The 22714-nt window shown below is 43.7% G+C and overlaps 1 protein-coding gene and 1 pseudogene across 1 annotated transcript in view; one reads left to right on the top strand and one right to left on the bottom strand.

The window, feature by feature from the left end:
• The window catches only part of LOC124718683, a 118046-nt gene that overhangs the window by 88886 nt on the left and 6446 nt on the right, over positions 1 to 22714 (top strand). The gene's annotated exons all lie outside the window — the stretch shown is intronic.
• LOC124719240 lies at positions 6197 to 6314 on the bottom strand (annotated as a pseudogene).

Below are 22714 nucleotides of genomic sequence, written 5' to 3'. Positions count from 1 at the left end.
CCAAGAGAGGAAAATAAGAATAGAGGAACGAAAACCAAGTGCTCGGATAAAAAGATAGTCTTTCACCCCTACTGTTCAACTTACGCACCAAAGAAGCCATGACAGAAATAAAAGAAAGTTTTATGAGTCGGATTAAAATTCAAGGTCTAAGCATATCAGTGATAATTCGCTGATGACATTGCTATTCTCGGCGAAAGAGAGGAGTATTTGCAGGGACTGTTGAATGAACAGTATAATGAGCACAAATGCTATGGATTAAGAGTAAGCAGAGGAAAAGTAGGCAGTGTTGAGGAGGAACCGAAGTGAATCGGTGAGAAGCTTACGTCGAAACTGCTGACATAGATGAAGTGCAATAGTTCTGCTCACTAGGTAGCAAAGTAACCCATAACGGACGGAGCCAGGGAGACATCAAAAGCAAACTAGAACTGGCAAAAAGGGCATTCCTAATGGTTCAAATGGCTCTGAGCACTATGGGACTTAACATCTGAGGTCATCAGTCCCCTAGAACTTAGAACTAACTAACCTAAGGACATCAGACACATCTATGCCCGAGGCAGGATTCGAACCTGCGGTCGCGCGGTTTCAGAGTGAAGCGCCTAGAACCGCTCGGCCACAGCGGCCGGCAGGGAATTCCTGGCCGAGGAAAGTCTAGTAGCATCAAACATCGGTCATAATACGAGGAAGATTTTTTTGAGAATGTGCGTTAGGAGCACAGCATTGTATGGCAGTGAAACATGGACTGTGGCAAAACTAGAACAGGAGAGAATGAAGAAAAAGTGTTGAAAATTAGGGTGACTGATAAGGTGAGGAATGAGGAGGTTATCATCAGAATCGGGCAGGACAGGAATTTATGGAAATAACTGACAAGAAGGGACAGGGCGATAGGACATTTGTTAAGGCATCAGGGAATAACCTCCATGGTACTAGATGGAGCTGTAGAAGGCAAAAACTGTAGACAGACAATAATATATGCGGGAAATACGAGAATCTGAAGTGCATGTGCCGAAGACAATCCCATGACTGACTGGGGAAAAAAATAAATTTGAGGATCACCACACCACCAATACGAACGTTGTTTCCGCTGATCTTTGGTAACCGCCACTTCTCAGAGAAGCAGCCTCGCAAGGCTGGGTGTGCCCTGTCGTATTACTCCCACCGAAGAAAACTCGCTGCCAGTTCCTCCGCAGGTCTGTCGCACCGATCACTCAGCTGCAAACGTAGGGACTAATAAGATAACCCATTCGACGTGCTCTGTAGGGATGACAGTTATCGCTGAAACAACCGGTTTTCGGTTATATCGTTATTTTCCACGGCAGCTTCTGACCGTTATAACCGGTCAGAATAATCGGTTTCTGAAGTAACTGATTTTCGGTTTTTATTCCTATTATTTTCTGTAATAAACGTAGAACTCGAATAAAGACAGAAAAATTTTGACTCTCTCAGTTTCAAGGTACATAGAATCGAAATATTGAACTAAATTCGGAAATAAACGAAAGTCCATCCACCGTCCGCTGCTTTTCTCGTGGTTTATTACAACAAAAATCACCAATATTCTTCTACTGATTCTAATTTTTTGAGACTCAGCTCACAAATCATGTTGAAATCGAGGATCGTACCGCCATTTGGGCATTACGAATAGGCAGTGCTAAAGGCTGAAAACTGAAGATGAAGAATTCATTGTTTCATATATTATTTGTCGGTTTTCGAGAGCTACAAGTAGATATAGACGTGTTATGTAGACAGACAGCAAATTTGCTGCTTTCTATTTTTATTGTGTACTATGAATGAGTTAAGTTTTTAATTTAATACTATAATCCTTACAGAAGAATAGCCCTGACTAACAATAACCTATACCCTTCATGAATCACTTACCTCACAAAAATCCTTGTTACTCAGACTACAGCAATACAGCGAGCGCCAATACTGCCAGCTAAATAAAAGATTCCAACTACTGAAGGCACTAACTACTGATAGGCATAAAATGAAAGATTTTGGTAGAGGACAAACAATGTATTTATGTTCATAATATTCAAAAGTCATAATTTATTTATAAATTCTTGACATCCAGTTTAACAGATTTCCTTTTTATGACGGACACACGTCCAGATCGTCCGCTCATATTAACATCTTAAAACTCTGCAATCTCTCTCCCCACATCCACCACTGCTGGCGGCTCACCTCCAACTGCCCAACGCTACGCGCTGTTCACATCCAACTGCCCAACACTACACTGGCGAATAACTTCCAACAACGAGTCCAACCAACCACAGACTGCACACAGCGCAGTCAGCGATTTTAAGAGAGCGCTATGTGGCGTTATGAACATAAAAACGTAGACAGACTACTTACAAAGTAGATATAGGCGTGCTATGTACACAGCAAATATTCTGCTTTTTATTTTTATTGTGTACTATGAATGAGTTCTCAAGTTTTTAATGTATTACTGTTACCATAATTTCCTTCCCGTTATATTACTTCATAGAAGTGGCAGATAAATATTTAATTTTTTAGAGCAAATGAAGTATTGTACATGTGGGACCAAGTCTTGGACACTCCACGAACACGAGTGCCTTAAGCCATGACGCACGGCAACAGCGATATTATTGTCTTAGCAATGCCTATAAAATCTTGTGCCATGTGTTTGTTCCTCGTTACTGTCGGCAGTCTTATTAAAACAGAACCGATTGCTTTTCCCGCTTTCTATAACAACTTAATACTTCAAATCAATGAAAATTTTACGAATATAAATTACTCTTTTTTTTTCAAAGGTTTATTTAAATACGAAAAATTGTAGCTTTTCTCCTATGGATAACTGATATTTCGTCTTTTATTCTGTTTTTATAGTAAAACATAAAAATAGAAAACACTTGTTATAACCGATGCCAAACAATGCCGAAGAATACCTGTGATTCAGAACTAAAATACCGATGACGGTTTTTCCCATCCTCGTGCATTGCTGTATAAAGATCTTCTCCAGAATTTTCCAAGCTTTATGATTTTTCAGTGATCCACATCCACATTACTTCTCCATGTCATACAGCCATCTTTAAGTGAAGAAAGTACATGCACCAATGAACAATTCTTTAAAGAGTCGAGCGCCAGTGTATAAAAAGTTTCAAACTTCTAAGTGCTTTAGAAGTGACTTATCGTGTTGGGTATTTGACTTTATGCATGTAAACGAAAAAAGCTTAAAAAAGGATTGAAATTACGTTTAAAGTTTGTTGGAAGTCACTAAACCCTCTCATTATGAAATACTGGACGAGTATAGAGTGGGTATTTTGATTTCCGTTTGGAGCAAGAGCCAGTTTTACAGGAATTTAGTATTCATGAGGTCATGTCTCGCGTAGTATATACTGCATAATGATATTGGTTGGTTGGTTTGTTAGGGGGGGAGGGGACCCGACAGCGTGGTCATCGGTCCCATCGGATTAGGGAACGATGGGAAAGGAAATCGCCCGTGCCCTTTCAAAGTAACCATCCCGGCATTTACCTGAAACGATTTAGGGAAATCACGGAAAACATAAATCGGGATGGCTGGACGCGGATTTGAATCGTCGTCTTCCCGAATGCGAAGTGTGATAACCACCTGCGCCACCTCGCTCGGTGCATAACGATATAGTATTGCAGGTACATTCGGTAGTAAATGTGGGTACCGTCTGTAAAGTGTGTTGCGAATAGAGTTAATGGGAAAGAAGTCACGCCTGATGCTGAAGTTGTGCTGCATCAACAACGAAAATCCAGTAAGTGACAAACTTTTACTGTCATCATTTTGTTGGGGCCATTGGCGAGGAAACTTTTCTTGAAGGTTCGAAGTTATGCGCAAATTTTGTTGAAAGACGCCAGGTTGTCTCATTGCCAAATACTGGGTGAATATAATCTGGGTAATATGAGTTCCGCTGCCACAAAGCACATCCACTGGGTTGGCAAAAGTCATCGAGTATGAACATACGCAGATGGTAGCATCGCGTACACAAGGTATAAAATGCCAGTGCATTCGCGGAGCTGTCATTTGTACTCACGTGATTAGTGTGATAAAGTTTGCGATGTTATTATGACCGCACGACAGGAATTAACAGAGTCTGAACATTGAATGTTAGTTGCAGCTAGACGCATATCACGTTCCAATCCGGAAACCGTTAGGGAATACCATCTTGCGTGACCCACAGTGTCGAAAGTGTACCGAGATGATGATATTTGGTTTGTTGGGCGCTCAACTGTGCGGTTATCAGCGCCCGTACAAATTCCCAACCTTTGCCCAGTCCATACTCGCCACTTTCATGAATGAAGATGAAACTGTGAGGACAACACAAACACCCAGTCATCTCGAGGCGGGTGAAAATCCCTGACCCCGGCGGGAATCGAAAATGGGACCCCATGCTCGGGAAGCGAGAACGCGACCGCGAGACCACGAGCTGCGGACGAAAGTGTGCTGAGAATACCCAATTCGAGGCATCACCTCGCATCGCGGACAACGCAGTTTCCAACGGCCTTCACTGAACGACCACATGCAGAGGCGTTTGCGTAGTCAGTGCTAACAGACAAGCAACACTCCTTGAAATAACCGCAGAAATCATTGTGGGACGTACGACGAACGTATCCGCTAGGACAGTGCGGCGAAATTTGGCGTTAATGGGCTATCGCAGCAGAAGACCGACGAGAGAGCCTTTGCTAAGAGCATGACATCGCTTCCAGAGCCTCTCCTGGATCCGTGACCATGTCGGTTGGACCCTAGACTGCAAAACCGTGGCCTGGTCGGATGAGTCCCAGTTTTAGTTGATAAGAGCTTATGGTAGGTGAAGACCGCACGAGGCCATCGACCAAAGCTGTCAACAAAGCACTATGAAAGCTGGTGGTGGCCCCATAATGGTGTGGGCTGTGTTTAGATGGAATGGACTAAGTTGGATGGTTGGTTGGTTTTGGGGTTTGATGGGGGCTAAACATCTAGGTCATCAGTCCCCTGTTCCAAACAGACATACTTGGAAAAGGCCTATACAGTAAAAGCGTAACCTCTGCACCCAGAGGAAGGGAACACCAGGGGGTACAGAGCTAAAATAACACAAAATAGAGGGCACTTAAAAGGAGCAGAGCAAATAGTTGACTAGAGTAAAGCATACAGTGGTTGATGGATCAGGTAAAAGTCAACCACTCAACTACAAACGAAGAACTTCCAGCTGGAAAGCGTTGATAGAGGTACCAACGCAACTTGTTACCATAAAAGACACTATTTTGGTATCCACGTCACAAATAGACGTCGCTGGAGTTGGTGTAGCCTGAGAAATCATGCGAGAGCGCCCATACTAGATCGAGTCATAAAACCCAGCTGCATGGATAAAACGTAAAACTGAGTCAGCTATAGAGGCATCGTCACCTAGAATTAAGGGAAGTGCAGCTGGTAAATTAAAGGACTGCTGCAAGGAGGCTAAAAGGGGGCAGTCCATCAGAAGATGGACCACTGTCAGCCTGGCATCGCAGCGACACTTGGGCGGGTTCTCACGACGAAGGAGATAGCTGTGGGTCATCCGCGTATGTCCAATTTGGACACAGCAGAGAACAACTGAGTCCCTAAGTGTGCCCCTCAAGGATGAGTTCCATACGGCTGTGGACGACTTGACCGTGCGGAGCTTATTTGGCGTGTTCAAGGCAGACCATTCAGAGCTCCAGACATCGCGGACTGTGCGATGTAGGGCTGACCGGAGGTCTCTTTCCACGAGACCAAGCTCCAGGGGTGGCGAAGTGGTGGCCTGCTTGGCCAACCGATCGACACGTTTGTTTCCTGGAATGCCGATGTGGCCCCAGCTCCACACAAGCGTCGCTAATGGACTGGGCCCTCCGATCCAACTGAACCGATAGTTGACTAGGCACTGGTTATCTTCGACTACTTTGAGACCATTTGGACTTCATGTTACCAGTCAACAATGGAATTTTGATGGATGATAGTGAGGCACATCACTTGGTCAGAATTGTTCCCCATTGGTTTGAAGAACATTCTGGACAATTCGAGCATATTATTTGGCCACCCAGATCGCCCTGAATCGGACACTCAGCCGTATCATCCTCAGGTGAGGATGCGGATACGAAGGGCGTATGGTCAGCACACCGCTCTCCCAGTCGTTATGGTTTTCTGTGACCGGAGCCACTACTATTCGGTCGAGTAGCTCCCCAACTGGCATCACGAGGCTGATTGCACCCCGAAAAATGGCAACAGCGCAAGGCGGCCCGGACGGTCACCCATCCCAGTGCCGGCCACGCCCAACAGCGCTTAACGTCGATGATCAGACGGGAACCGGTGTATCCACTGCGGCAAAGCCGTTGCTCTGTAACAATATAAAACATAGAAAATAAAATTTCTCTCGTCCTGGAAGGGGCTAGATAGGCAACCTCTAAGTGGCGCAATGGACTGAAACAGCCGTTTAGCAATAGAGAGGCTTCTATGAACACACTGTTCCCGTAGCGACCGCCAAGAACGAGTGACCAGCGCGGAGAGAGGCGCCGAAGCGCTTTCCGCGCTGCAAACGCGATTGGAAAGGGAAGGAGCCCCAGCATGCAGGACTGTGTTAAATACCCTCTGCCAAACACTTCCACTTCACAGTGGTTTCAGAAGTACAGCTGTTTTCTTGCTCAGCTCGCGGAGCTGCTGCAGCTGTAGCCCCTGAGAGCCGTCTCCACAGGCGTCGGACGCACGTCCTCGGCTGACGAGCCGTGCCCTGTAGATGCCAAGCCACCGCCGCTGCTGCCAAATGTCTTTTTATTCCTGCGAGCATCGGTGACAACCGCCCCTCCCTCTGTGACGTAGGCCGCCTGTGTGCGTACGTGCTAAGGTCCTACTGGCAAGCGCTAGTGCCTAGTGCCACGGTGTAAAACCTCTGACTCACCAGCTACCTCTCCAGGGGGACATCGTATCGTACTACACATCCTCTTGTCTGGTCCTAAAGACCTCCGTAAACGAGCATACTTGCTTGTCAAATTCGCTCTTACCCAGCCGCAGATTCTTCAAATAAAACGTGCCAGTCAACCTCATTTCGTGGTAGAGAGTATTTTGACATTAGTGAGACCGTCCATAAATGCAGACAAAGCGTTTCTGGCACTGTGTTTAAAAAAAGAAGGCATGGCTTAAAATTAGAGTTCACGAAAATCAGCTAAGGAAATTTTACTCTAAGAACCCGATGGCTACCTCAACTTTCTTGGGTCGGCAATCAAACTTTTAATAGCTTGCTGAGGCATTCGTAAAAGAGCAAATTTGTCTGCCAAATTCTCTCTTATCTAGCTACAGATGTGTCAAACAAGCACCAACAAAGCTTGTCAGTTTAACCTTACTTTCTGTTTTTTGACACTGTCGCGAGTTGCAAAAAATGCAGATAAAGCATTTATAACATTGTGGTACTGTGCTTAATGAAGAAGAAAACAAGACGCTGGTTTAGCGAATAGTTTGAAGTGAGGAGAAAAATACAAAAATCTGTTAAAGGAAATGGTACACTCAGAAACCGATGACTTCATGAACTTTGTCGACAAACGGCGAAAATCTTAATTTTTTTAGAGGTGCTCTGTCTTCACACGAAAGAAGAAGAAACAAGTATTCAAAATTTATTAACTTCAGCTTAGTCTTGTAATAGCAAATGGTTAAAACAACACAACATCGGAAAATATAGCCTACTTCGGCCGTGGAAGAACCAGATAACTTCGATTTCTTTTATTGCACTCCCGCTTGTATGTTAATACGTAAATTATTGATTTTGTTTGTAACCTCTTCGTGCGTAATACATGTCTGGAAAAGATGTGACACTTCTACCATTCTGGTAGTAGCCAGTGCTATTTTGTTTTCGTCCCTGATCGTGGATTACATAGTTCTAGAAACTCACTATACAATGAGATAAATTGTAATAAAACTGCTTTCACCAAACATGCGGCGCAGCGTTGACACGAACAATGTCCGCCATCTTCTCAAACTTTTCTTCAACCAGTATTTCTCGCAAACATGTCTAACACGATCTATGCTTGACAAGCACGCCAACAGCACTGTACATGGCTAAGTGTTTGGCAAACACAGTACAGTTCTCTAATTATTTGATCATGTACGTCGTCTTAACACTTGCATGTCACATGTGTCGTCCTGAGCTAAACGTGTTGCAGGATAACTCTGCTTGTAGAATAGGGAAACCTACAAATAATAAAAGGTGCGTGACCTAGCAGGTTGATTTATTGCACACTGTACTGTGGAAAGATGTAGGGGGGAAAAAGGGATCATGAATCCACCAAAAGTTATTGTACTGTCTATTTATTTATGGACAGCCCATTTTAGTCAAGTGGCCGTCTTCCATTCAGCAACACAATAACAAAAATGTATAAAAAACAGTAAATAGCGAAATAATAAAGATGAATCATTGTACATATGAGGTGTGACAATAATGAGACATGTTCTTTGCAAGATAGGCTGCTTCTAGTCCATGCGGCACATCGATGCAACTGCTCATTCGTGGGTCGTGCTGTAATAAGTTAACACGTGTTTGTGTCTCTCGTCACGGAAATGGGACCGCACAATATTGCAGAATGGTATACCATTTCCTTTTGTATTAAATTGGGTGAAAACGCAACAACAACTTACGGTAAGCTTCAGAAGGCTTTTGGAGAGGAGGTTATATCAAGATCTCGAGTTTTTCATTGGCATAAAAAGTTTAGTGAAGGCAGAACAAATGTTGAAGATTAAGACCGCAGTGGACGACCATCAACCTCACGGACGGATGTTAACTTGGCCAGGGTGCGTGAACTTGTACGATCGAATCAAAGATTATCTGTGAAAATGATTGCAGAAGAACTGAACATCAATCGAGAAACGGTTCGTCTAATAATAACTGAAGATCTTGGTGTAAGAAAGATTTGTGCAAAAATGGTCCCCAAAACTCTCACACCACAACAGCGAGAAACACTGGAAAATGTGGCAGCCGATCTGTTGGAGCAAACGGAAATCAATCAAGAATTGTTGAGCCGTGTTATCAATGGTGATGAAAGTTGTTTTTTTCAGTACAATCCAGAGACAAAACGCCAAAGATTGCTATGGTGCTCAAAGGGATCACCCAGACCAAAAAAAGCTCGCATGTCAAAGTCAAAAGTGAAATGCATGCTTGTGTGCTTATTTGATTCCATTTATGATTTCATAAAGAGTGGGTGCCTCCTGGACAAACAGTTAACCAATATTACTACAAAGAAATTTTAGAAAAACTTCGTAAAAGAGTTCTTCGTGTCCGTGCCAACTTTGCTGATAATTGGATTCTGCATCACGATAATGCGCCACCCATACTGCTCTGTCAGTGCAGCAATTTTTAACCTCAAAAACAAATTTCAGTACTACCACAACCACCTTATTCACCAGATATCGCTTCGTGCGACTTTTTTCTATTTCCAATAGTCGAAACGGCGGTCAAGGGACAACACAAGAAGTCCAAAAGCTATGACGAGGGTCTTTGAGGATATTACAGAGGGTGAGTTCCAGAAATGTTACCATCAATGGCAGAAGGGCTGGAAAAAGTGTTTGCAATCAGGAGAGAACTACTTTGAAGGAGACAACACTAAATTTGACTAAACCGATAAGCAACATTTTTTTCACATCAGTGTCATAACTTTATAGTCGCACCTCGTAGGTGCGGGGTACCATGCTTAAGGGTACACAACAAATACCACAAGAGACTCTGACAACACAGACAACCACTCACATGCCGCTTCTCATTTCGAAGCCCAGGCCGCCTCCAAATGGTGCTCACAAACCCAGACCTGTTTCTGCTTCTGCGCCACATCCCTCAGAACATCGTACACACCCGTCGATAGTGTGGACAACCGGCAAAGTGTGTCCTTCCAGCCGTGGACTACACTGCGTCCCCTTTGTACCGGTGGACAAAAATTCTTCCACGTTCAGGCACAAAACACGACAAGCCACGGACACACAGTTCCGAATAAGCAGTTACACTGTTTAGTTCTGTACTGCAGCCAGCTCAGTATAATTCCGACAGGACTACATTTCAACTAGGCAGTCTCTGTTGTCAGAGTAATACGACAATCAAGAGTCTCTGGACCATTCCTATCAATTCATATCACAGACTACAAAAATACAGAAAAGTTATTTACATTCTATCGTATTAGATTTAGGAGATCAAGTGCTACACATCAAACTTTACCCAAATTAAGTACCATTTTGTGACGTACTCGTAATAAATATTTTTTATTATTCCTTACTGCACTGCCACATTTAAATGGTATTGCCGTTCTGCCAGGCTAAGTTGATAGTTACGGCGTGCAATGTGCCGTATCTACAGTACTTTTGCGGTAAAACCACTTTTCTGCTATCGTCGATGTTTGGCCTGAATTAGTAGTAACATTCAGTTACAGCATTCCCAACAACAGCAGACACTGACGGATAAAATTACACGAAGGTAAAGCAAACTACCTTGGCGGCAAGTATTTAATTAATTTCAGTTGCAGTACCTAAACAAGACTATTCATTACGGTACGCGCAGAGATATTAAAAATTAGTACACAGATGTATAGACATCACAGATACGTATCATGTAAGATGAGTACCTGTCTCTCACATGAGAATTCAAAAAATAAACTACACAGTGTTGTGTACGTCAAAGTGACACAGACACACATGACACTGTTTTTCAACGTAGAAACAAAATCTCTGAAAACAACTATCGGAACTTTCTACCAATCCTTCACTCCCACGACGACAGAAATTCACTCCTTGTTCGCAAATCCGTTCGAGAACTGCTATGTGAACGTCCTCATCGTCGGAAAATCTGCGACTGCTGCGAATTAATTTTTGCGATTGCCTACAGAATGTCAATTGTGCTCGATCGCCTCCACTGCTGTTCGGCTTTATACACGTCAGTGCGGCTTCAGTCAAATTGATGGTATCATTTCGTTGCAGTTAGCCGGTGAATGTGGGTGCAATGTGTGCAATTATGACGTTTTGACCCCAAGAATCCTGCTGACCTGCGTACATTTCCAGTTGCCGTGTCATTTCAGTTTCACACTGTGATGCGTCTCTGATCCGTGTAGAATTGCTTGTGGAGGAAACCTGAAACATGTACTGCCTTCCGACAACGCTCTACTACCGTTCCTTTAAGTATGGGAAGACATTCACTACTCACATTCTGAAGGCTCTTCATAGAGCCGTCAATCGCCTTATACTTATTTGTATTAGACAAAGTACACAAACTTGCTGAAATGTGGTTTCGCAGGACAGAGCGGATCAGGTTGTGGAAAGGGGCGAAGGTCAATTAGTGTTAGTTACATAAGAACCCACACAACTTTATTCCACAAACCAATGCACAGTTTTCTCTTTAAAACAACAAAGATCAATTCACGGCTGAGGTCCAAGTAACTTCTCCAGAATAAGTTTAAATGATTGCTTTTAAAACACCAGGATTTAGAGTAACGGCTGAAGGCCTTACTTAAGTAAAATTACAACATCTATTTCAGATCAGCTAAGGAAATTCTTTAAAGGCCAAGCATTTACAAATTCCGGCTGAAAGCCATATTAAGGAAAATTCAAGTTAATTCTTCGGCTGAAATCCCCAAAAAGATTTCTTTACATAATAAAAGAGACTTTAAAGCTAAGCCTTTAGACTGTACAACAGAACAACATCTTAAGAAAACTTGAAGTATGTTGTCGGCTGAAGGCCCAAACAATTACTCAAGAATAATTAAAGACAACCTAATAGAAAAATTTACAGAACACGGCTGAAGGCCGTTTGAAGAATTCAAGATAACTAAAGAAAAACCTTAGAGACAAGGATTTACACATAAAGCCACTGATTCTGAAACAAACGCAACACAAAGCATAAATGCTGAGCAACAAGTTTTTAAATGAAACGCAGCTGAAGGCTTAATCTCAAAGTTGTTATGAAGTTCGGCTGAAGACCATATATTAAACGTAAAAGACAATATTAATACACGGCTGAAGGCCTGACACAGTACCTGCGACCAAATAAAATGACAACGACAATCACGAACAACAAACAGTGGTGCTCAGAAGTGTTGCAAGGGTCGGCCTGGGGAGGAAACTAACCACAGTTTAGGTGAGACAGACAGCCAAGCGTAACACTAAACAATCTAGTTGCAGCACGACCTATGGACGGCTGACGAAACAACCAAACGCCTAATCAGGTCCCTTCCACCCAACCAACAGCACGACAACCAAAAATACCAGCGAAGACGAGGATTGCAGCAGGATTATGTCTTAATAACTGGCGTATAAGGCACAATAAACAAAGAGAAAAGGAGAACAAGACCAAGCTGTCTAACTACACGCCATGCTGGACAGCATTAACACGGCGGGGAAGACACCCTGCCGCAAAACTACGCTAACGACCAGGACAGGTAACCGGAACGTTAACGGCCACAAGGCAGAAGATACCGCTGGCGCACTTTACTAATAAATTATAATCATTTCAAAGGTTAAACACCATTCAGGGAGACGGCTGCAAAATTTCGCCGACTCCAACACACCAACACGTTGCTGCTTGCGGGGACAGCTCAGGATGCAACATGCAACAACCAGCAATCAGCGAAGAGATGTGACAACGGTTGAGCTTTCATGACAGGTTCACTGGTTGCTCAACTCCAGTATGCAGGTGCAGTGGGCGACAAACTTGGCAGTTCTCGCAGCTACTGCCACAGAACTCCGACCGCGTGTGCACGCCGCCAGCGGCTCCAGCCCGATCACACGCTGCAGAGACTTCCTAGCTGCTCCGCCGCAACCGACAAACTTCCACACACACCATGACACGGAAATATAACTGCCACACCAAAGAAGTTACAGCGGTACCAGTATCGATAAACGCTGCTGCTGCCACTGACGGAGGCAAGTGAGCAACTCGTTCAGATAGTAACCGAGGGAGGAATAAGACGCCCCTCGATGGTGACAAAATGCTCGAAAGGAAAAACAGCATCGACGCGAGCCGACCACGGCTCGCTGACAGTCCATTGCACATTTCAGCATTATTCTTTCGCCATTACTCTCTTCAATATATTGCCTTACCTAATTCAACTAGCTTTCATGTCGTGCCATAGCCGCATACTAACTTTCTTTCACAGCACTAAAACACACAATTTTAATAAATGTTATATCGTTCCAATATTTCAAAAATATAAATGGTGCCGTAAGATGAGATACTGTCCAAACTAGCTGCAGAACAAAGATTTTAATAGTTTTGTGGTGGTCATACATTTTTTAAAAAATCTAGAACCGACGAATCCTCACCTAACAACTCTTAATCATCCAGGAGCGTATACTGGAGACTTCGACTCGGCCCCAATTTTCGATACTGCATGAGGTTTTTCCGTGGTGTGAGAACTGCGAGGAGATGAAGTTCACAACCCCTGCAAGACTGGTGTGCCGACCCCACGACCTCCTGTACTGCATCCAGATGAGGCCACCGGCAAAGGGCGGCACGGCAACTCATCAGCTTTCACGACCAGAAAGCGGAGGTGGAATGTTTAGCCTGACACCATACACTCAATTTCCGAGGGAATAAATTACCTTTATATTTCTGTGGTGTGCATACTGTAAGACCTTCGGTACACACATCATTTGACTTGTCGCTCTAACGAAGTAGGCGAGTGCCAGCTATATGTCTCGTCTTATCGTGGCGTGTTTATCTTCTGCCGTTAGGTCAGACGATAGAAATGCCACTTGCACGCTTGGAGTAGCAGATTGACGGTGACCAACTTTAAACAGAACTTGATTAATTTTCACACACAATTATTAAAATAATAACAAGCATAAAAACTGGCAGATTAAAACTGTGTGCCCGACCGAGACTCGAACTCGGGACCTTTGCCTTTCGCGGGCAAGTGCTCTACCAACTGAGCTACCGAAGCACGACTCACGCCCGGTACTCACAGCTTTACTTCTGCCAGTACCTCGTCTCCTACCTTCCAAACTTTACAGAAGCTCTCCTGCGAAACTTGCAGAACTAGCACTCCTGAAAGAAAGGATATTGCGGAGACATGGCTTAGCCACAGCCTGGGGGATGTTTCCAGAATGAGAAACATCCCCCAGGCTGTGGCTAAGCCATGTCTCCGCAATACCCTTTCTTTCAGGAGTGCTAGTTCTGCAAGGTTCGCAGGAGAGCTTCTGTAAAGTTTGGAAGGTAGGAGACGAGGTACTGGCAGAAGTAAAGCTGTGAGTACCGGGCGTGAGTCGTGCTTCGGTAGCTCAGTTGGTAGAGCACTTGCCCGCGAAAGGCAAAGGTCCCGAGTTCGAGTCTCGGTCGGGCACACAGTTTTAATCTGCCAGGAAGTTTCATATCAGCGCACACTCCGCTGCAGAGTGAAAATCTCATTCTGGAAGCATAAAAATTACTCAACTTGATTCTGGATGTTATTTACAATTGACAATATGAAGTTCCTTTGGTCTTGGTACGTTAATCTTATTCTCACATATCTCTGATACTTGACAAAAGTGTCTATACATTTATCTTCATGGCTATGTACAGGAATATGATAATCTTGACTATAGACTGGTGCAGACAAACGCAGACTGACTAATCGGAGGTCTCTACACTCGTTATAATATGGCTCTGAGCACTATGGGACTTAACATCTATGGTCATCAGTCCCCTAGAACTTAGAACTACTTAAACCTAACTAACCTAAGGACATCACACAACACCCAGCCATCACGAGGCAGAGAAAATCCCTGACCCCGCCGGGAATCGAACCCGGGAACCCGGGCGTGGGAAGCGAGAACGCTACCGCACGACCACGAGATGCGGGCACTCGTTATAATACCTCGCCCGTTGAGGTATCACTGCGCGAGTGTGATCCGCAAGGAGAAAAGGTTCTACGTTAGCAGCAATCTCATTGGCTGCATTACATATTAATACACGGATCGGCGGAAGCAGAATTTGGTCCGTCTCTAAGGCAGCGCCATCTCGTAGTGCAGAGACGGACGAGCGCTGCGCCTGCGCTGTTGTGCTTAGCGGGGCGCGCTGAAGTGGGAAAGTTGTGTACGCCCGACTACGTACACAACAATTTCATTGAAGTCCTTCAGTTCACCACCTCGTCTCGAAACACGAAAGGGGAACAGTCCACATGTAGCAAGCGACCAGTGATTTCCTGGTCTCCCACGTACTGTTATTTCCTCACGGTGTAGGTGTCCACGTGGCAAATCTGCGCCGCGGCACACGCCACGCGCGGTGTTTTCGCAAACACTGCGTTCACCTGGCCAGCACGTGTTCGCTAGGTAGTGAAGGCGTACAGACGGCCGAGCTGACGGCGTGTTTGTTTCCGCGTCCGTCAGCCGCCTCTGAATGCACTGCCCGGACGTACACACGCTCCGCACTTCCACGCGGTCTTCTTCAGTTCCTCCTGCAAGAGCGACTTTGTCTGTTGTGAATGTAGTAACTGAACTATTGTTAATTCAGGCCAAATATCCGCCGCAGCAGACAAGCGTTTCCATGCTGTAATTCCTTAGTGACGGCTGTTACACACTACGATTACTAAACACCTGTCTGACAGGGGCGGCTTTACTACAAAAATGTGGCAACAAAATGAGAAATAACGTTTATTAAGCGTATGAAAATTAACGCTCCAAAAATAGCCGCAATAAGATAATATATTTAATATTTTACACGAGACGCCGGCTTCGGCATAACTGCCATTATCAAGTGACTTGTGAAAATTATTTCCAAAGAAACACACACAACACTGATGTAATATTTTATAATGCTGCACAATATTAGGCCAGTGTTGTGTGTCATTCATAACGTGCAAAAGACCAACAACCGACGGAACAGAGAGTCTATGCTACGAAAAAAACATTGGTAAAATTATCTGTAAGCAATTCGTGGCAGTTTTATGTTTATATTTCCACTGGTGCTTACCTCTGGTTGGACGACCATAATGCATCTCATAACGAAATTACTCAAATGGTTCAAATGGCCTTGAGCACTATGTGACAATATCTGAGGTCATCAGTCCGCTATACTTAGGACTACATAAACCTGACTAACCTAAGGACATCACACACATCCATGCCCGAGGCAGTATTCGAACCTGCAACCGTAGCAGCTGCGTGGTTCCGGACTGAAGCGCCTAGAACCGCTCGGCCACCACGGCCGGCACGAAATTACTTTCAAGCATAACCAAAATCTCAGAATATGCGACTTCTGGAATATACAGAATCACCTGTGACAACAGCAACAATTTCTGTATTGGCCAAACGACGAAATTTTACACAAACACCAGAAATAGTGACAGTGGAGCTTTCATTTACAAACAACACCGAAGAGACTTAGTATGAACATCCTCGAATAACTGGAAATATACATACTCATAAAAGAAAATATCCACATGAAATTCTAAATAAAGATGCAGACTTGACATAATACGATAAAGGATAATCACATGGGAAATAAAACTTACCCAGATAAAACTGAAAGGAAAATAAAAACAAATAACGCTCGGGCTGTCGACTGCGTTTTACTTTTTATCCGCCAAAGCAATACGGCGAACGCCATTTAATTTTTAGCTTCTGTTTGGTGTCTCTTTTAGCCCTTTCTCCATGTCCCTGTTTTTAGCTGTCTTCTTTGATGTCAATTGGGACTGACCTATAGTCGTTTTTTAACTACTCTGCGTCTTCGTGTTCTATAGTTTTGACTTGAGCGCGTATGACCTCAGTTGTTTTTGCGCCCTAAACCAAAAAACTGTTGTTTCATACACAATATTGTCTCAACCGCGTACTTGAGGCAAGTGAGTGTATTGCAACGTCCGTGATATATTATACCTGTACTGAGACCTGCTTGTCGCGAATGGTGGTTTTTTTTTTTCCACACGTCAGTGCCAAAATTACTTGTGTTGTGAGTGCTGTCTGCCGTGCAGTTTGGTGCCTAAAGGGTAAAAGCGAGGTTATAAAAGACAATCTTTATTACAAAAAATCGAAATATATGAGATGGGAGTATAAAAATTAACAGCAAAAACTGACAGGTAACATTATATTGTGTTCTTGAGCTCTTCATTTTGAAGACTGGTTTGATGCAAGACTCTATATTAGCATATCCTGTGCAAGCCTCTTCATCTTTACGTAACCTACGTGCATTTGTACCTGCTTACTGCGTTAGTGTCTTGGTATCTCTTTACAAGTTTTACACACCCACATTTACGTCCATTATCAAACTGATAATTCCTTGATACCTCTGGGTGTCTTAACTGATGCGTTCTTTTAGTCAAGTAGTACCAGAATTTTTTCCCCAGTTCTATTCAGTTGGTTAGTTACTCGAGCTTCATAATCTCCAGCATTCCTCTGTACTACCACATTTCAAAAGCTTCTATTCTCTTCGTGTCTTAACTGCCTACTATCCAAGTTTCACTGCCGTATAAGGCTACGCTCTAGGCAAATACCTTCAGAAAAGACTTCCTAACAAATTTACATTCGATGTTAACAAATTTCTCTTCTTCAGAAACAATTTTTCGCTTGTTATTGCCAATCTGCATCATATATCCTCTCTACTTCGACCAACATGAATTATTTTGCTGCCCAAATAGCGAAACAAATCTACGATAGCAGGAGCAAAAACGTTAAAGAAAACATTATAAGGTGACCTTATCTTCTGACACCTCAGATGTCAACACATTTTTATACATACATTTTATTAACTTTTAATATGTAAATTAACGTCTGAAGTTCTTCCTTTGATTTAATTCTTTGGGTGCAAAAGTCCCGTGAAAAAATAAAATTAAATGGGAAAGTGACTGATGGAGTAAAGCGCTTCATTTAAAACTTCCTGCCAGATTAAAACTAGTGTGCTGGACCGAGACTAACGTGGGACTTTAGAGCACTTGACCGTGAAAGGAAGGTTCACATCTGCATATAATCCAGTGCTGAGTGAAAATTTCATTCTTTTCATTTATATTTATCAGAAGTCGCAGTCCTCATGATGCCATACTTTACGAACACTTGCAAATGACACCATTTATCAACCAAATGTCATTATCAGGCAATTAAATTTTTAAATTTCAGAAAAGAAGACCTCCGGGGCCTAAGTACATGCTCTACTCGTACTGACTTAATTCGTCAGCACCACGTCCGCGTACCCCGGCAGAAAATAATAAATTTTCACAGTTGATATCAAATACCCAGTTCATCAACTACTAAATTTTAGTCGTGATACTGCAACACCAAATTAATAACATATTCTGAAGCTGTGCCAAGTAGCACAATTGTAAAGTACACACTTCGGGCACACCATAAAATCTGCTTTTTTCTCTTTGTCTATATTCACAGGGTCTTTATTTCATCCAGGTACGCGTATCGTCGGTTATACCACCATCAAGTGGAGAACATCTCTTAAGTACGCGTTTTCAGTGCAAGTGCCTTTGATTTCTTACAGCAGCATGAAACGTGGCTGGTATGTTGGGTTGCAACTTTTAAGTAGTGTCTCTGTTTCATCAGGTGCGTATTGACGTTTTGGTAAAGTGTTTTCCCTAACAATTTCCCTCGCGTAACTATGTATTAAGCTACCCAAAGAAATAAAACACAAAATATACGATAATTCGCAAAGTAGTTGATCACAAGTTGGCATTTGGGTTTTGGTATGTAAAATTTCGGATCTCCAGCCTATCTAATATAATCAGCATCCATGAAAGTTACTATTTCACCTTAAATCAAAAAACACAGGCATGAAACTTGACAAAACTTATCTTCTTCACCTTCAGTTCTGAAGTACATCACAAAATCTATAAGCTATGGGGCATATACAGGTTGTTCGGAAATTCCCGTTACGAACCCCCTACGACTTGTAGAGTGGAAAGAGTACGTAATATTTCGAACAGGAACCCATGTCAGAAAACGTACCGTTTCCGCTCTAGGACAGTTGTAGTTCAGATGTGTAACGCAACCACGCCTGCTTAGGGAAAGAGAGAAGTCTCATAGTTGCTTGTCCTGGTATGCAATGGGGGAGACAGGGTGACGTGCAGCTGTGCCACTGAATGTCCGACAGGAAACGCGGTTTCAGCACGATGGTGCACCACCTCATTTCTCACGTGCAGTTCGGAGACATCCCAATAGGTGATATGGTTACAGATTGATAGCCCGAAGTGATCAACAACGCAGCAGCCGCGATCGCTTGGTTTAATTCCTATTGATTACTTCTTGTGGGGTCGTATGCAAAGTTTACTTCACGGGACTCTTGTAGAGACAGAGGAAGATATGCTGGCACTCGCTCTGGCCGCTGCACTACAAACTGAAGAAACACCAGTTGGAATGGAGAGAGTATACCAGAGCACGCTTCATACGTACAATGTCGGTAACAACGCTGGTGGTCACCACGTCGAATCGCTGTTGTTCAAATGGCTCTGAGCACTATGGGATTTAACATCTAAGGTCATCCGTCCCCTAGAACTTAGAACTACTTAAACATAACTAACCTAAGGACATCACACACGTCCATGCCCGAGGCAGGATTCGAACCTGCGACTGTAGCGGTCGCGCGGTTCCAGACTGTAGCGCCTAGTACCGCTCGGCCACCCCGGCCGGCAACCGTTGTTGTAGTACAACAGTACACTTCTGTACTTACAGTATGTTGAGTTCTTTTATGCTTTGGAATAATGTAAACACGTAATGGTTAAGTGATAAATGGATGCTTCGCTATGTTTCCTTTCGAATTGTTAGCTATTTACGAGGGTTGTCCAGAAAGTAAGTTCCGATCGGTCGCTAAATGTCGACTTAGACATTTGTCGGAGCGTTATAGCAAATTTCCAACACCATCGTCGTAGAAGGCAGCCGCCTGTGCTTTCCGATAATTCTCTACACTGGTCTATAGCGCGTAGCCTGCGGCCAAGTGTTGTCTTCGCATCCGGCGTTTCATGTGAACAGAGATGATACTCAGGACGAGCCAATTAAGGCTGTGTTGTGGCTGATCGAACACTTCCCATCGAAAAGGCTGCAAGAGAGTCCTCACTGCCCCTGCAGAGCGCTTCTGAGAATTACCACGAAGAAGGAAGTGCGTGGCAGTTGTGTTAGGTGGGCTGCATTCATCAAGGCGAAGCCTCTCGGTGGGCCCTCCTACTTGGCGAGACATCGTTGTTCTAGGCACTTTTACTCGCTCACACTGCGCTCACAACCGGAAAGAGCGTCGTGATACGATCGACGGGCATACTAGGGACACTACCCAACACATGTGCAAAGCTTCATCGGCTTTTCACTGTGGTGTCCACTTCACGACCGATTGGAACTTACTTTCTGGACAACCCTCGTATTGTACTGTCACGCCTATTAAATTCCTCAAACAAAAGGGGACGAGTTAAACCGTCTTAGAACAGAAACGGTACTTTTCCAGATATGGGTCCCCATCCAAAACATTATGTACTCAGTCCTCTCTACAGGTCCTAGAAGTTTGTAAGAGGAATCTCCGAAAACTCTGTACAATAATTCGGAAAATAACTTCTCACAAGTTGTCACTTGGGTTTTCATATGTAAAATTTCATGTCTGAAGCCTACCTAATATTGTTAGTATCCATGACAGTTACGATTTCACCTTAACAAATCAAAAACTGAGGGCAGAAAGGTATGAAACTTTTCAAAACATACTTTCATCCCTTCACTATTTAAATACGAGGGTTGATCAGAAAGTAAGTTCGATGGGTCGCGAAATGGAAAACACAGTGAAAACCAGAAACGTTTTATTTCCAACAGTTAGGCACGCTTTCCACCTGCTTCTCTATATAGTCGCCGCTCCAACCTCAAGTTTTGTCGTAATGTTGTATCAACTTTGCAATATCCTCGTCATAGAAAGCAGCCGTCTGTGGTTTCTGCCAGTTATCTGCACTGGTCAGCAGCTCGTTGTCTGTGGAAATATTTTGTCTTCATAGTCAGCGGTTCTTGTGAACAGAGATGGGACTCAGGGGGGAGCCAATTACGGAATGTATTGTGGGTAATCAAAAACTTCTCATCGGAAACGCTGCAGGAGCGTCTTCATTGCCCCTGCAGTGTGCGGCCGAGAATTGGTATGAGGAAGGAACTGCTCGACAGTTGTGTTATGTGGGCTGCATGACACAGGCGAAATCTCTAAACAGGCCCTCGTACTTGGCGGGAGACGCTATTCCCCACGCATCTTTACGTGCTCACTGTTCACTCAGAACTGAAAAGAGCGACGAGACAAGATCGATCGACGCGCATACTACGGACACCCCCCAATACATCTGTGCAAAGCTTTAGTGGTTGTTCCCAGTGGTTTCCATTTCGCGACAGATCGGAACTTACTTTCTGGACAACCCTCGTACATCATAAGAGCTGTAAACTATGGAACATATACAAAGTTCGTAGGAAACAATTTCGAGGATAGTTCTGACAATGGTTTGGCGTGCTCGATCTCGTGTTACCTGAAAAGAGTCACGGTTCGTGGTATTCCACACTGGCTGAACCTGCGTTCAAATTCTCGAGTGATGGGGAAGTCCAACCGACCTCATTTTCCCCAGTATGTGTCTTAGCAGTTTTACGCAACGCGCACTTTACAAAGTAGGAAATCCGGCGTTTTCTTTCAACTGTCCGCAAAGCCGTCGCTACAGCGCAGCTTTTGTTAATGCATCGATATCCTAGCACTGGTCGAGCGTCTGACCGAAGGGGTTGGCTTCATAAGACGTCTGTCCAAAAAATTCCGTAACATTCGTAATTTCGCGCCAATGGTGTGTTGTCGCGAAATGCGGTTAGTATCCCTGCACACGCGTGTGTTTCTGTGTAACTGCCTGAAGTTGCATTGTTGCATACCTGTTAATGACTGTTCAGTGCCGTATTGAGTAAAACGTTGTGTCGCACAGCTTGCGAATTTCGAGATTGTATAGTTAGAGGAGCAACACTTCTGCATTAAATTTTGCGTGAAACTCAAGAAAACCTTTACAGAAACACACAAAATGATGCAGAAGCCATACTGTGGTGAGTGCCTAAGCTGTACCCGATGTTATGGATAATTCTCTAAATAAAGAGTAAAAAAGCTCGTAAGTTCAGGTCAAATGTCATTGTTTTGTTTGACTTTGGCGAATTACTTCATTATGAATTCTACATCTACATGACTACTCTGCAATTCACATTTAAGTGCTTGGCAGAGGGTTCATCGAACCACAATCATACTATCCTCTCTACCATTCCACTCCCGAACAGCGCGCGGGAAAAACGAACACCTAAACCTTTCTGTTCGAGCTCCGATTTCTCTTATTTTATTTTGATGATCATTCCTACCTATGTAGGTTGGGCTCAATAAAATATTTTCGCATTCGGGAGAGAAAGTTGGTGACTGAAATTTCGTAAATAGATCTCGCCGCGACGAAAAACGTCTTTGCTGTAATGACTTCCATCCCAATTCGCGTATCATATCTGCCACACTCTCTCCCCTATTACGTGATAATACAAAACGAGCTGCCCTTTTTTGCACCCTTTCGATGTCCTCCGTCAATCCCACCTATGAAGGATCCCACACCGCGCAGCAATATTCTAACAGAGGACGAACGAGTGTAGTGTAAGCTGTCTCTTTAGTGAACTTGTTGCATCTTCTAAGTGTCCTGCAATGAAACGCAACCTTTGGCTCGCCTTCCCCACAATATTATCTATGTGGCCTTTCCAACTGAAGTTGTTTGTAATTTTAATACCCAGGTACTTAGTTGAATTGACAGCCTTGAGAATTGTACTATTTATCGAGTAATCGAATTCCAACGGATTTCTTTTGGA

This window comes from Schistocerca piceifrons, chromosome 10, assembly GCF_021461385.2.
Source record: "Schistocerca piceifrons isolate TAMUIC-IGC-003096 chromosome 10, iqSchPice1.1, whole genome shotgun sequence".
NCBI lineage: Eukaryota > Metazoa > Arthropoda > Insecta > Orthoptera > Acrididae > Schistocerca > Schistocerca piceifrons.
This window is presented reverse-complemented; position numbering and strand designations above follow the sequence as displayed.